General features: G+C 40.4%; 1 protein-coding gene across 1 annotated transcript in view; it reads left to right on the forward strand.

The window, feature by feature from the left end:
• Nucleotides 1-16,384, forward strand: part of SATB2 (SATB homeobox 2) — a 177,819-nt gene that overhangs the window by 140,858 nt on the left and 20,577 nt on the right. The gene's annotated exons all lie outside the window — the stretch shown is intronic.

Consider the following 16,384-nt stretch of genomic DNA (forward strand, 5'->3'; position numbering starts at 1 on the left):
CAAACTTTTTATTTTCATCAGTTTTTGTTGGTGTTTGTATATTTAATATGTGGCCCAAGACAACTCTTCTTTTTCCAGTGTGGCCCAGAGACGCCAAAAGGTTGGATGTCCCTGAGTGAGAATACCATTGAACTCAAGCATTGAGAGAAATCATTGATGTATTCTTAGAATTTTAAGATGAGTTTTTGCCATCTTTGGTTTCATTTGGGTCCCATGTGTTATTGCTTTGTTTTTATTATCACTGAGAGAAATATTTTTTTCTAAAAGTAATTGAGTTTAACTACTTAGAAATCAGTGGTTTTGGAAGAAATACTACTGGTGACTAGGGTTTCCAAAGTTGCACGTCTTGAAGTTTTGCCCACAGGTTGTTTTGGTAGGTGATGAGAGCTGTCCTACTGCCCAATACCGCCAATCCCAGCTGCCACCAAAGAGGACCGACCCTTCAGAGCCTCTGAACCTCCTTTTGTGTAGCCTGAAGAGAAAGGTTGAGGCAGGAGTGTGTGTAGGGGCGTGTGTGGGTGTGTGTGTAAAGAGTGGAAGAGAAGATTACGAGAACGGAAGAATAGTGGGGCGGGCTTTCTTGATCAAGATGTCATAGGGGAGGTGGTGAAGGATGGCGTGAGATGCTCTGCCCTGAAGTTCCCTATCTCCTTTCTCCTTGGCCCACTCTTGCACGCCTGGGTGAGAAGTCAGAAGTAAATTGGTCCCTTATATCACGTTTCATCCAAACATTGACATCTCAGGCAATGCTTTCATATTCTCATTGGTCAGTTTCCTTAGTCACAGAGTAAATGGCCCAAATGATTAGACTCATGAACTCATAGAACTAGAAGCACCTGGGGGCAGTCTCTTACACTTTCCGCAGTGACCTCAGAGCGGGTGGGTGATGAGGGTGGGCCGATGTGTGGCGGAGCCCACCCTCCTGGCTCTGGACTGATGCTTGGTGAGTCATTCCTCAGCGGTGAGCCCAGGATTTTCCCTTCAGGACTCACCGTGCCCCTCCCTGTCCCTCCCGGGGTGGGGGCGGGGCGGGGTGGGGGGGGCCCTTCACACACCACACCACCTCCCCGTCAGGTCAGCACTCCGAGCGACCTAGAGCTGCGGTTTTCACAGTTTGAGATTTAGTACAAATTAAAGTAAAAGAGGGACCCAATATAAGTTCACTAACTTATAATTTAGGAAAATAAATTTACATGAAAAATGTAAGGAAAGCTGCCATTTATTATCCATGTATTTAATGAAATAAAATATTTTAATAACAAAACAAATTAATGAAAAGGATAGCCTCAGACAACAGATCTTATAAACTGTATGCATTCAATCATGTAAAAAAATTTTCCATCACCCTTGATTTTCTTATTTTGATATAAACTGCTCAAAACTTTTATGTTCAACCAGCACAAAGCCAAAAACTAGCTTCAGGGAACCATCGGCTTGTGTGGATTTTTCATTCAGGGGTCATCTTAGTTCAGTCCAGGAAAAGTAGAAAAGGAGTGAAAAGCTGCTTTATTCTACACATTAATAAATAACATCCCATTTTAAATCCATTTTTATTTTAAAGTTGGAAAGTTAGAGAAGTTTGTGATAAAAATACTAAGACCTATTCTCCATTGTAATTGAGAACTTCCCTTTATTTGGATGATGTTGGCTCCTACACATTGCTGTCTCCATTTTTTTGGCCAGAAAGTCTCATATATATGAGGCCCCCATGTTTAGGGAACTAAGGAAATTCAATGTGCCGTTTTGTCTTCTAACTCACCAGTCTGAGGAAAGTAAATCTTAGAAGTAGACAGACAATTGATTTATGAGTTTTATTACCTTTTATGTTAGTATGTCAGAACTAGAGTATGCTAACAATAGTTAATGGCAATAATAATGACATTAATGACAATAAATTAAAGAGTCCATCTGTAATTTCTGTTTTCATTTCTAAGCACTTTGCAGATATTAATATTAACTTCTGATATCACTAAGAGAATTCTTTTATTTTGTAAGAGGTTACTTCTGTGACTCAGATTGTAGCTAAAGAGTTTACAAATAGGGCACATTTCCGCACATTGACCTTGCCGTAGCCATTGACCTGGAACCCATACCTGCTGTGCAGCTCTTCAGATACATCGCTTTCTCTTTTACCTTGTGCCCGTGTCCAAGGGATGCCACTGCGAAGGCTGTGTTCTGTTTGTCAGCAAGATACAAAGTTTTGGATTAGTTTTTTATTAGTCATGATATGAAAAATAAAGAAAAATGGCTGGAACTCTGGAGACTGGAGAATACAATTGATACAGCTTCTGAGACTTGGGAAGTGCTGTAATCAAAAAGGCCCCACACTGCTAAAATTTATCTGTAATTGTCCAAAAGTTAAGCCATTGGACTCAGGATTGAACTTCACTTGTATTCTTATACCAAATGAAATTTTAAGGAGATATGATTGCTTACATATTTTACGAATTTTAAAATTCATGTGTAGTATAACATTTTTTTGCCAATGTTACATTTTGTCTAATTAGGCTGAGAACGCACCATTATTAAATTGTTAGGTACAGGTGAAATCGGCGATTATTAAGAGCTTCTGATATGTGTAGCATATTAAAACGCACACATTGTGGTCATCGAAGGGTGCCATTTCAATTTCTTTAAGCAACCGGGGCACACTCCTTCCCGTTTTTCTTGTGTAGTAAGGGCGTGAAGCAACGACCTTTGTGCACAGGTACCCTCCATGTTAGTGTGTTGAATTAGAGCCCGCACAGTGCTGGACAAAAGGAGGAGCTTCCCGTCCCCTCCTGCCCAGTCCGTACTTTCCATGATGTGGAGAAGCTTCCTCAAGTCAGAGCCTCTCCCCCTCACAGAAAGGAGAGGAAGTTTTTCTTGCTGTTTGTTTGCAAATGGCTTACACATTGATAGGCTTACATTGCCTGCAGCTGTGTTTCTTTTTTAAAGCCCTCAGAGGGTTTTAAAATTTTAAACCCACATTTAAAAAATCAGGAGATTTCACATAAAAATCCAGATTTCATATAACGGTCCAAAAAATCAGAAGCTCTGACACCCTGGGCCACTTGGCCAGAGCTGATGCCTTTGTGCAGGGCACACACGTGCTGTGCTGCTGCCCGGTCCTCGTCACCCACCCTCTGTGTCCACACACACACACACACACACACACACACACACACATCCCTTCATTTAGGCCTCGCTCCTGTCACCTTGTCACGTCACTCTGCCCCCATGAGGCCACCTTGCCCCTGCGACCCCGGCTCTACACTGAAGCTGCCACACCAGAGCTGCACGTGCCTTTGCCCGTGGTTCCGATTTCTCCCGTGGTAACCACTGTGTGCTATTGATTTTTATAACCCTGACACCTAACGGAAACCTTTGCATGCTCACCAAGGAATTCAGGTGATGGTATTTCCCTTCAGAGGTGAAGCTAGGTTATGAGTGAGGCCAAGCTGGGCTTGGGGTTACTAAGAAGCACTGTCAGCCCCAGAAACAGGGGGTCCAGGAAAAGGGAGGTGGCTTTTCCCCAGTAATTCCTAGCTCTGCAGGTGACGTGTAGCTTTGATGCGCCATGGAATCGTCTGGTTTCTCCGGTGTTCTTTTTGGTACTCTGAGTCTCTCCCCATTTGAGTCCCTGCTGTATAGACGGCAACTTTCCAGGCTCTGAACACACTTTGTAAAGTGGACCCCTCCATACCTTGGGTCGTCAGCGTGGGCAGTACTGCCCCAGGGGGAGAAAGCGGGTTCCTGAGGATCATAAAACGTCTCCAGTTTACAATGGTTTGTGGCCTTCCAAAGGGAGAGATATTCAGTATATCTTTGCTCAAGCAGAGAAAATGAGTAAGGGGAAAAATCCCTAAACAGGTTCCTTCCGGGGGGTAATCCGAAAGGGGTGGGTTGTGAAATACAGACGTGGGTACTATTTCTAGCCCATGTGAATGTGGCTCAGGGAAGACCAACACAGGTAAGCTGACGTGGTGAGGCAAACTAAAACAGTCCATGAGAACGATGAGGCAAATTCTATTTTTTACGCCAAAAGTTGAAGACAAAATTATTTCTTGTGGTTGTAGTGATTTTCTCCCTAGTGGTTATTATGACCCGAGGCCCTATACTGAATGGATATCCTCAACTTAGAATCAAAAACTAGTTAGGTCAGAGTATTCATTATTAACAACTGCATTTTACAATTGGAAAAACTGCCGCGGAGACGTCGAGCCTCGCCTGAAGCCAGGGCACCCGCTGAGTGAAAACGCAGGCGTGTCTTGGCATCCAGTCTTCCCCCGACCGCACTTCTCCTTTAACGCACCGGGAGGAGAGGACATTGCTCATGCTGTGACTAGGTCACTGAGTGGGGTTGACTGGGGAGCATTTGCCAAATCGTTCATGTCTGTGTAGTTCGTGCTTTATTGCTTTATTACATTTCCACCACAGTGCTTCCATGGGTTATTTTGGAAGTCCAGGAATTCTGAGCTTGCTGCTCTGTGGTTTCCTGACAAGTACTTGTTTTAAAATTCCATGCCGTACACTGAGGAAGAATGTGAGACCTGGTAGGGGACAGCCGACACCGGCAGTGTGCCTCTGCTCGGTGGAGGCTCTGCGTTTCCTGTCCCGCCGGTTCCCTGCCGTGGGTATCAGCCAGCCATGACTTTGACCCTGTGGGATATGTGACAGTGTCTGGAGATATTTTGGGTTATTATAACTTGGAGATGCTACTGGTGTCCACTGGGCGGACGCCTGGAATGCTGCCAAATGTTCCCCAATACACAGGACAATGCCCCCCACCCCCCAAACCGAGGCTTCCCTGCCCCATAATGTCAGTAGTGCTGGGGCTGAGACATCTCGGTCTAGACACACCTCAGTCTAGACGCACCATTCATCGCCAACAGTGTGAGATAAAAAGTTGTAATTATCACTGAGGTTGATTTTAAGTTTTTCCTATACAAATACCAGTAATGATGATGATGATAACGGTTCTTAGCCCGATAGCAGCTAGTGTTTCTGGAAACTAGGCTTCTAAAATGTGAGACTTTTACATGTCTTCTTTTCTTCAAACTTTGTGAAAAAACCAAGGGAGAGGGTGGTTTTTATTTACTTTTACATGTGAAACTGAAGCTTAGAAAAGTTAAGTAACCTGCCCAAAGTGAGACCTTAAATCCACCTTTGTCTTCCTTCAGTGTCTGACTTTTACCTGTGTGCTGGGAAGAACTGCTAATATGCTTTTCTGAATTCTTGCTATTAGCTGTCTGTATTATGTAAACCTGTTTATGCACACAATTCAATTTTGAAACATTCTCCTGACTGGATCTAGTTTTGTAAGCTTTGTTCTTTATCAGATACCTAATGCATTGAAACCTATATACCCTGGGTGGGATGTCAAAGAAGTGACGTGACTGAATTTTTTTATTTCTTACCAAGTGTTTTTGAAATAGCTGTAGAATATGACTCTCACTGCTAGTGTTTGAGGGCACTTTAAATCTATCTTTAAGCCCTGAGGATTCATTCATGCCTTTCTACTCCAGCTGTAGCTGTATCTTGATTTGTGAATTTGCTTCCAAAAGGACTTCTAAGAAAAGAAATACATAAGCTAATTAATTCATCAGTTAAGGATCTTTACAAATTCTCTAACCAGGTTACTAAAATTTTTCCCACCTTGGATTCATTCCAAGCTCCTGTGTGAAGCCTTCTGTTTGAATGGGTCTTCAGAGTTCCAAAACCCTACTCTAGTCCTGAGGACAAATGCAAGTGCACACTTGTCATTTTTAATGAAATTCTATATAAGTAGGTCCTCACCTGGCAAGTCCCTGGCCCTCAAGGAGGAGCCACACTAGTTTTTTTCCTATTACTATTATGATCCTGTATGCATTTATTCATTACTGTGCTACTAGTTAGCGTTTCAGCATGTCCAAACTCTCTAGTTTGTCATTTGGGAATACAGAGAAGATTTGGAGTTCATTTGCAGCCTTTTTTTCCCCCCTAGAAAGTGGACACTTCCATCTTGGGTTGACCTTCTTCCGAAGTGAAGCGAACACGTTGCTCTCAGTAGTGACATCAGAAAGCCGAAGGGCCTCATTAGAGTTGGTAGACAGTAGATGAGACATTAGCTAAGACTTTGTTTTTTCCAGAGATTTAGGCAAGTTGCTTGCCTACTTTTCAAATTTAAGATTCCTTAAAGTTTTTCTTTTACCAGACATTCTGACAAAGAATGTTCAGTTTAAGAAAGTTTGGCTCAGTCACTAGAGATATAGTCAAAGAAATGGAGGGTGGTAGAACTTCATGAAAATCCAGGACTGTCAAGATGGTTAGGGTTCAGTAAAGCAGCAGTAGTTCATGGGTTCACCCTCCTTTCCTCTCTTAGATATACCATACCTCCAACCCATGTCAGCTTCTTTCTGCTCTTCAGCTTTTCTTCTTACTGTCATTCAGTTTCCCATTTACTCTACATCTTTGTCTATCTCATAACTTCTGCTTATGCTCCTAGTTTCTCTGAATTATAATTCTGCCTCCTCAAAACCTTGGCCCATTCATGACCTTTGCTGTACCTCACAGCTTATCTTGGGTCTTTCTCAAGTCCATATTTACTACTTTAAATTCTTATAAAAGGGCAGTTGACTGATCCACCTTAACCCCATGAAGGGAAATTTTCTTGACATTAATTTCCAACCAGTGAAGCGAATGCTTAGTTTGGAAAGTAGTGCCTTTTAGAGGCAGAGTTCTGTTGGCAGAATGTTAGAATAATCTCATCTAGAATGAGAAGCAGAAAGCTAAGTGGCTACAGGCCACTTGTTGGTAGCTTGTGAACAGGCTGCCCTTGGGCTGGGAAGCGAGAGCCATGTAGTTGAACATGGCTCCTAGGACCCTGTGCTTATCAGGGTACATGTTTGTGGGTATGATTAAGAAATCTAATATAAAATTCTCATGTTAAGGGACATTAATATGATTTTTAATGTAAACTGCTGTGGACATGTAAGCAGAAGGAAACAAATGTCTAGGGTGATTTTAAGTTCCATGTGCATCTAAAGTTTTATGTCTTTTTATTTTATTGCATTAAAAATTTTTATCATGTACTCCTATATGTTCAGCACTGTGCTATAGATCCTGATAGAAAGTAAACTTAGACTTTTACAGTAATGTTCTGGATCTGCTTATTTACTTCTTTAAAGTGGGGTCAGCATTTTACTAGGCTTATCATTTTAGTAAGTGGAATTAGCTCTCTGTTTCTCATTCTTTGTCGAGTTGTTCAGGTGGTTCTAGTGTTTTGCCAAGCTGAGCACTCCCTGGGAGTGACTGAGCCTTCATAATTAAACACCCACTTTCCAAATTAAACACCCAGGGTCAGTTATTGGTTGGAGAAGCAATGCCCAACAGCTGGATCCCTCTTCTGCCTATCTTTTCCGGCCCTGTGGGAACATAGAAAACCTTGGTTTCTTGAGTAGCTTGCTCTTCCATAATTGCTATGTTTCTTTAAATAATAGTCTGATTTTGGTATTTTGCACTTCTGAGAGGTAGCACACTCCCGTTAGCTCACACTGTGGGTTACTGATGTGCTCCTTGGCTTTTAGATCCTAAAACAGAAAGGAAGGTGTTTTACCCAATGCCGCTCTGCAGGTAAAGGGGAGGACCAGGATTAGCGTCACTAACTCCGTCCAAGTACTCCTCAGTGATACACGTTTCTTCACTGCCCAGTGCTCAGAAATCACTAAAATCACTGATATAAATTATCTTTTTTTATGGCTATTTTAAAAAGTTTTGATACAGCAGGGTACTTTTCACACACATTTTTGTGTTCTTTTCATTCCAATATCAAACGAAACTACATATAATATAAAACCTTTAGCACTATGGCCTCTTCTTGGTGCTCTGATAGGGAAATAAGATAAAACATACATACATAATACTTTTGGACATAAAGCTTAGTTTTCCTCCTTCCTTCCTTTTTCCCTCCTCTACCCCACTTTTGCCCTTTTTTTTCTTCCTTTAAGTAATCTGAAGCACATTTTTTTTAACCTGAAAAGACAGAGGGTAATGGTTAATAAATTTTGTGAGAGGGCAAACTGATTAAATATGAGCATCATGGAGCAAATTGGAAAAGAAAGTGGCAAAATAAATGCAGAAAGTAAGATAGTGCACTAGAATGTATCCTTTCATCTCCCCCACTCACAAAAGCAACAACAATAAACTTAAACTAAAATTAAGGCAATTGTGGGGCCCTATCACATGTCATCTGTGAGAAAGAAAATACATGTCTTTAAATACTTCTGTAGATGTCTAGCAAAGTCTGGCTTTTGGTAAAGATGATTAATATTGATAGGAAAACTGTTTTCAGGCCCCTCAAGTTACAGACATGATTGAGACGACTGGCCATTTTTGTTCTCACATTTTTACTTACTTAGTTAACAAATATTTGTTGAGCTCCTTCTGTGTGCCACAAATTATTCTGAGCACCACGTGTATAACAGTGCATAAAACAGATAGAATTTCACACATGTTTTGAGCAGTTTTTCCCTTTACTCACTTAGAATTACACTTTTAAACAAGCTTCCATTTTCCCTCTTGCTACCTTGCCTTAATCTAGAATCCAAACTATGAGTTAGTGGAATCCATAGGTTCTGTTTCTTTCTCTGATTCTGACCTTCAGTGACATCTCTTTAAAGGCTTCAGTTTTTCTAGCTGTTTCCAGAATGTACTGGGTAATGTGTTAAAAACATGTAGAGCCCCTCAGAAATGATATTACCTATACTAAAAAAAAAAGGCATGGCTGTTTGAAGCCAACAGACCTCTGAGGCTATACCAGAGTCCCAAGGGATTCACATAGTTCTACAAAGACTTGCATATGTAGATTCATGATTGAACGGCACTCTAAAAGACGGTTTTGATGGCAAACTGGTAAGTATGTCTCTTCCACCGCTAATTTCTCTCCAACCACACAGACAGGTACTGCTTTTTAAATCCTGCTCAGGTTCTTTCTCTCCACTCAGGGCGATTTCTCTCAGTAGCTACCTTCTTACTTGGCACTGTGGTTATGGGTTAATTTATTGTTAGTACTTGACCAAACCCTTGAACCAAACCCTTGAACCAAACCTTTGGCTCATTGGGCATGTGTTGGTAAATTTGTGCATTCCTTGGAAGGTCAGGTGTGTGAACTAGTCCCTCTTATAAGTGAGCTTGGGTGGCAGAAAAACACAAGCCATTCTAGGACCATGGGAGCCTGCTTTACATTTTCTTCTTAATTTTTCTATCAGGGTGTGTTTCTTTCGTAGGTAATTGTTGATTTGAAAGGTATTCATTGTTTTTGCAGAAGAAACAGAATGTACCTCTGCAGGGAAGGGTTTCCCCCCATGGATGAAATTCTTCTCATCATTTGATTCTTCGGTCGGAGCAGGGGTGCTGATTTCACATAATTTGATTCAGGTCTAATCGCTCAAACAAGTCCGTAAATCTGAGAGAAGACTGCAGCTGAAACAGGGCGTGAGGCTAGCTTTGGAAGCTCAGTCCTCGGTGCCTTTCTGAGATTTCTGGGGCTACACGCTGGGAACTGATGGGACTGACAACACTGACCCATGAATACATACTAATATAGCCATTTTTATAAGATTGTGGACTCCCTGACTCGAAAATACTGTAATAGAAAGTAAAATATCCAAATGGAAATTAGATTTCTTTAACACTCCCCGCGCCCCCTCCCGATCCTTCTTTTTTTCTAAACAGAAGTGAGGTAAATTGTCACAGAGCTTATCCAACTAGATGGAAACAGTTGCTCGTCCAGAAGCATGAGGAGGAGCGTGGGTAATGAGGAGAGAGTGCTGTGCCCTCAGAAGACCTGGGTTTGAATTCTAGGGCCACCTCTGCAGTTGGAGCTCTCTGGTCCAGCAGGGGCCACTTCAGTTTTCTGGAAATAGAGATAGTATTCCCAGGTCTGTCGGGTTGAGGCTTACATGAGAAGGTGACTGCATAGAAGGCACCTGAGAAATGATAGAAGTGTCTGAGCATTGTTAGTATTAATATTAAAGATAATATAAATGATTCTACACAAGAGTTCAGAGTTGAGAAGGATGGTGTCAGCATATAACTTTATAACTAGGGAGATATGAGAGGGTGCCTTACCCCTACTGGGGTGCATGTTGTACTTTTGTTAAGAGTCAGATTTGAAAAATTCAGAGCAAGTTTCATCTGATCTTTCTACATGTCCAAACTCTTTTAGAAGTCATTATAAGTTATTCAAAAGTGAGAACTTTTCTTCTTAGCTCTGAATAAAATCCCTGTTAGGCATAATAAAATGCATTGGATATGACAAAAGTGGGTTGGTATTTTTTAAAAAAATGGTTATAGCTTAAAAAAGCTAACAGACCAGCCAACTTCTGGATAATCTCTGGGACTTCTACTGTCCTTCTCACAACACATAGGGTGCACAGTAACAGTATTTGAATTTCTTTGGTCCGGCATTAAATAAGCATCCACCACATCAGCAGCTCTGCACTGTCCTCTGACGGACTAGACAAGGAGAATGTTTCTCTGACTTCGTGTTGCTTAGAGGCAACCAGGGATATGAATACAGGCTTTTGCAGGGTAGGCTCAGTAGTATAGGTTGAACAAAGATGCAGAATGATGGGTCCTTCATACTGAGAATAATAACCGGGTGGTTATCATATAAGTGATCCAATTCCTGGCATCACCCCCCTGGAATTCTACCTTTTTTCCCTCTTGCAATTGCAAGTAAATGGGAGTGGAAGCAAGTGTGAATAACATTACTGAAGGAGGAATTATGGAGTCAGCCCATGTCTACTGAAAACAAAAGAAAAAACTAAAACATTTGCAAATTTTGCTCTTCATGGTAACAAATTATTGGAAGCGCAGTTCGCAACAAATATATATGTCATGGTGCCATGATTGGGAGACAGGGCTAAGAGCCTGATGATAAATGTAACCACTTGATTTTAATTTTGAAAAATCATGATGTCTTACATAATGGTAGAAACAAATGTCAATGCTTCTTTTGAATGCAGATCCCTCTGATTATAATCTTTTAAAGCACCTTTACTATAGATCACTGGCATTTTCTTAAATCTGAGTGCAGCATGACATTAAAGTAAAAAGTTCTCAAATATTTTAAATTTTTCTTTATGTATTTGTTACCTTTCTAAGACTTCCTGTTCACTAACTAGATCATCTTGTAAAAAACAAAAATTACTTTCTATCTCTATTTTCAATGAACCTTTAACCAAATGGGAAAAGAGATGCTGTAGTAAAGAAAAGGGTCCTTGAAGTGACAAATTATGGTCACAGGACTGGGCATGTGACCTAGATAAGGGCTTTTATCCCTTAGAGTTTTCTTCCCCTGTTTTGTAAACTGGTATAACATGGTGTAAGTGATATCAGAGACTCTTTACATGAAGCACTCATTCTGTGAGTTGGTTCCTTTATTTTGGATCCCTGTTTGAGTATTTTTCTTTTTAATTGTTGTTCAAGTACAGTTTTCTGTCTATTACTTCCATCCCAGCTCACCCCCCAGCCCTCCCCACCTCCCTCCCATTTCTACCCCACCCCCTAGTTTTTGTCCATGTGTCCTTTATGCTTGTTCCTGCAAACTCTTTCCCCTTTTCCTCTGAAATTCCCTTCCCTCTCCCTTCTAGTCACTGTCAGCCTGTTCTCTATTTCAGTGTCTTTGGTTATATTTTGCTTGTTTCTTTTTTTTGTTGTTTAGATTCCTGTTAAAGGTGAGATCATCTGGTATTTGTCTTTCACAGTCTGGCTTATTTCCTTAGTAAAACACTTTCCAGCTCCATCCAAGCTGTTGCAAAGGGTAGGAGCTCCTTCTTTCTTTCTGCTGCATAGAATTCCATTGTGTAAATGTACCATAGTTTTTTGATCCATTCATTTACTGATGGGCACCTAGGTTCCTTCTAACACTTGGCTATTATAAATTGTGCTGCTATGAACATTGGGGTGCATAGGTTCTTTTGGATTGGTGTTTCAGGGTTCTTAAGGTATAATCCTAGCAGTGGAATTGCTGGGTCAAAGGCAGATCCATTTTTAGTTTTCTGAGGAAATTCCATACTGTTTTCCATACTGCTTGTACCAGTCTGCAATCCTACCAACAGTGCACTAGAGTTCTCTTTTCTCTACAACCTCTCCAACACTTGTTGCTTGTTGCTTTGTTTATGATGGCCATTCTGACCAGTGTGAAGTGGTATCTCATTGTGGTTTTAATTTGCAGCTCTCTGGTAGCTAGTGATACTGAGCATCTTTTCATGTGTCTCTGGATCCTCTGTATGTCCTCCTTGGAGAAGTGTCTGTTCAAGTCCTTTGCCCATTTTTTAATTTGGTTGTTTGTCTTCTTAGAGTGGAGTCATGTAAGTTCTTTTTTTTTTTTAATCATTGTTCAAGTACAGTTTTCTCCCCCCTACTCCCATTCCAGCCCACCCACCCAACCCTCCCCCCTTCCCCCCATTACCCCCCACCCCTAGTTTTTGTCCATGTGTCCTCCGAATTTGTTCCTGTAAACCCTACCCATTCCCCCCTGAAATTCCCTCTTCTCTCCCCTCTGGTAACTGTCAGACTATCCCCTATTTCAGTGTCTTTGGTTATATTTTGCTAGTTTTTTTTTGTTTTCTTTTGTTGTTTAGATTCCTGTTAAAGGTGATATCATGTGGTATTTGTCTTTCACTGCCTGGCTTGTTTCGCTTAGCATAATGCTTTCCAGCTCCATCCATGCTGTTGCAAAGGGTAGGAGCTCCTTCTTTCTTTCTGCTGCATAGAATTCCATTGTGTAAATGTACCATAGTTTTTTGATCCATTCATTTACTGATGGGCATCTAGGTTGCTTCCAGCACCTAGCTATTGTAAATTGTGCTGCTATGAACATCGGGGTGCAAAGGTTCTTTTGTATTGGTGTTTTAGTGTTCTTAGGATAGAGTCCCAGCAGTGGAATTGCCGGGTCAAAAGGCAGATCCATTTTTAGTTTTCTGAGGAAGTTCCAAACTGCTTTCCATAGTGGTTGTACCAGTCTGCAGTCCCACCAACAGTGCACTAGGGACCCCCTTTCTCCACATCCTCTCCAACACTTGTTGTTTGTTGCTTTGTTTATGATGGCCATTCTGACTGGTGTGAAGTGGTATCTCATTGTGGTTTTAATCTGCATCTCTCTGATGGCTAGCGATATTGAGCATCATTTCATGTGTCTTTGGATTTTCTGTATGTTCTCCTTGGAGAAGTGTCTGTGTATATTTTGGAGATTAAATCCTTGTCTGCGGTATCATTGGCAAATATGTTTTCCCATACAGTTGGTTCTCTTTTTATTTTGATACTGTTTTCCTTAGCCATGCAGAAGAAGCTTTTTATTTTGAAGCGATCCTATTTGTTTATTCTTTCCTTTATGTCCCTTGCTCTAGGGGACATATTAGTAAAACTGTTGCTGCATGAAATATCTTATATTTTCCTGCCTGTGTTCTCCTCTAGGATTTTAATGGTGTCATGGCTTATATTTAAATCTGTTATCCACCTTGAATTTATTTTTGTGTATGGTGTAAGTTGGTGCTTGAGTTTCAGTTTTTTGCACGTATCTGTCCAGTTCTCCCAATACCATTTGTTGAAAAAGCTATTGTTACGCCATTTTATGTTGCTTCCCCCTTTGTTGAATATTAATCAACTGTAGAGCCTTGAGTTTATTTCTGGGCTCTCTGGTCTGTTCCACTGGTCCATGTGCCTGTTTTTATGCTAGTACCAGGCTGTTTTGATTACAGTGGCCTTGTAATACAGTTTGGTATCGGGTATTGTGGTCCCTCCTACTTTGCTTTTCTTTCTCAAAATTGCAGCAGCTATTTGGGGTCATTTATGGTTCCATATAAATTTTTGAAGTGTTTGTTCTATGTCTGTGACATATGCCATTGGTACTTTAATAGGTATTTCATTGAATCTGCTTTGGGTAGTATGGACATTTTGATGATGTTAATTCTTCTGATCCATGAACACAGTATATGTTTCCATTTGTTTGTGTCTTCCTTGATTTTTTTCTTAAGCATTGTTCTGTTTGAGTATCTTAATGAAAATGTAAAAATAAGAAAAATAAACCAAAACAAAAACATATTGCTCCTGGAAGGTTTGATGGATTTGGCAAAAGAAATTAGGAACAAAGTAACAGATTATGAACACCTTATATGGGCTCAGAGATCCCCAGTTGATTGTCTTATGATTTATAGTTAGGACAATTGCAAGAGAAAGCCAGCCACGGAGTTTTAAACTATGGTAACCAAACCTACCTACTGTGGCGTCTCAGCTGTTTCTGTTTAGTGTGGAAATCTAATGTAGTTGAAAACTACTGCTGATTTTTATTAAGTTGAAGTCTGGAACTTCCCCTTGTAATGATAGAAAAGCACACTTTCAATTAAAGGAAAACTGCCAAAGTTCTGAAATTCATTTATTTTATTATTACTCAGTTTAACCCTAGAAATGGGAGATCAAGTAAAGTAGATAGATTTGACAGTTCTAAGGTCACAAGTTCAATTTCTTCACAAGTTGTTTCTACATCTAATTCACTGCAAATCATATAACCCTTCACCTTTTGATATGAAATCTCTTTTGGTATTAGGGATCACATCAGAGGCATCCCCATCACTTGGGGGGCTGAGGAAATGACAGGTGAATCAGGCCAAGCCAAGGTTTTCTAGGGAGCAAGTCTGGGAGGCAGAGGAGGGACGCGTATCACTTCCTACAGCAGATTCAGCATGTGCTACAGTAAGTCTGCACCGGCTCCCAGGAACCCACTGCTATATTTTCAAGAATTTGAAAGGCGTTATTACACTGTCAGTAGACTACAGCTGGCCCGTGTTGGGATCATTCACAGTACAAAAATTGGCAAATGATCCAATTAGGGCTTTTTTTCCCCCAAGAGCCAGTTGCTAAACATTTACCAGAAGAACACTGAATAGATTCTGACTAACTTTTTGAAGCTCTGAGGAGACACGTATTTACATAAACAAAATATACTAAAAACCATGGCATGGGAGAAAGGTTAGGTGTTTCCAAAAGTGAATAGCCGAATGGTAGTACAGCTCACTCGATCACCTACGTATCAGAAAGTAGTTTATTCAGACAGTAGTTGTTTCTGCTCTTTCCCCATCATGCTTTCCTTTACTTGAAAGTTATTTCTCCATGTCCAGAGAAGTCTGTCTTTGTGTTTCTTCCTGTATATAATATATGAAGGAACTTGAGTATCTGGTGAGGTTCATTTTGCAGAATCAGAACCATGTACATAATGAGTCCATAGTCTGTGATTTCCTGGTGCCAAATACCTAACAGATTTGAGAACTCGAGAAAATGGGAAAAAAGTTATTTTAGCAGTACTTTCAAAAATCTGATAAACTGAACCCAGACAGTACACTTCAAAATAAGGAGTCACTTTTTTAAAATTCCTCTAAACTTAGGAAGCTAAAATCTATGATGTGAACTCTTAAAGATATGTGGATATGCAAAGGTCTTCCTGTTTCTCTTATGCTCTAAATGAACAGAATATGCTAAAGTGAGCATATACTGTAGACAGGCAATATGCCAATACTTTTTAAGTATCATTTTTCTCCTTTTGGTTTTATGACCATTCATGTTAACAATGTACTCAAGAGTGTGGTAACAGAAGAATGAATGGAAAGGAATTATGGTGGACAAATATCAAATATTTTTATGTAGGTGTAATTTTAGTGGTATACTATTGAGAGAAATCCTTATTTGAATTTATGCTTCATGTGAAACAAAAGCCTCCCAAAGAGATATGGGTAAAATATTAAACAGTATGTGCAGTAATATAGTTGCTTCCTTAGTAATGAAAGGAGAGAGCAAACTGACAGATTCTTTGGCTTGTAAAACATAATCTGGATCAGATGCATCAGTATGTTCTATCAATTGACAATTCTTTGATATATTTTCATATTAGAAGTACCGATGTACCAGGGGAGAAGGTTTCTTATCATGTTATTTGCAAGAAACCAACCACTTTATTTTGAGCTCCTAGGACATAATTGCTAGAGATGGCATGCTGTGCTTCCATGATCTTTACATATTTGCATACGTGAAGCAGAGTGATAGAGGACACTATGTAAACATGTAATGTCACTGTGTTCTGTGTTACCGTTACTCGCATACAGAATGTGCATGTAATCAGTTCCTATTTTTTATGTCATCTTCATCTGCATTTGCAGCATTTCAAAGACTAGTCTGAAACATCTTGGCACAGATGGGGGAAAGCGGAGCTGCTTGTAAGTCCCAGAACTACAAAGACACAGATTAAACATACGATATTAATAAATAGCTTGGATGGGGGGAGGAGGATTAAAAATTAGATTATTTATTTAAAAAGTTGAAAGTCTCCATTTGTGATCATCGCTCTGTTCTGGAAAGGAACTAGGTGCTG

Source organism: Phyllostomus discolor, chromosome 4, assembly GCF_004126475.2.
Source record: "Phyllostomus discolor isolate MPI-MPIP mPhyDis1 chromosome 4, mPhyDis1.pri.v3, whole genome shotgun sequence".
Taxonomy (NCBI): domain Eukaryota; kingdom Metazoa; phylum Chordata; class Mammalia; order Chiroptera; family Phyllostomidae; genus Phyllostomus; species Phyllostomus discolor.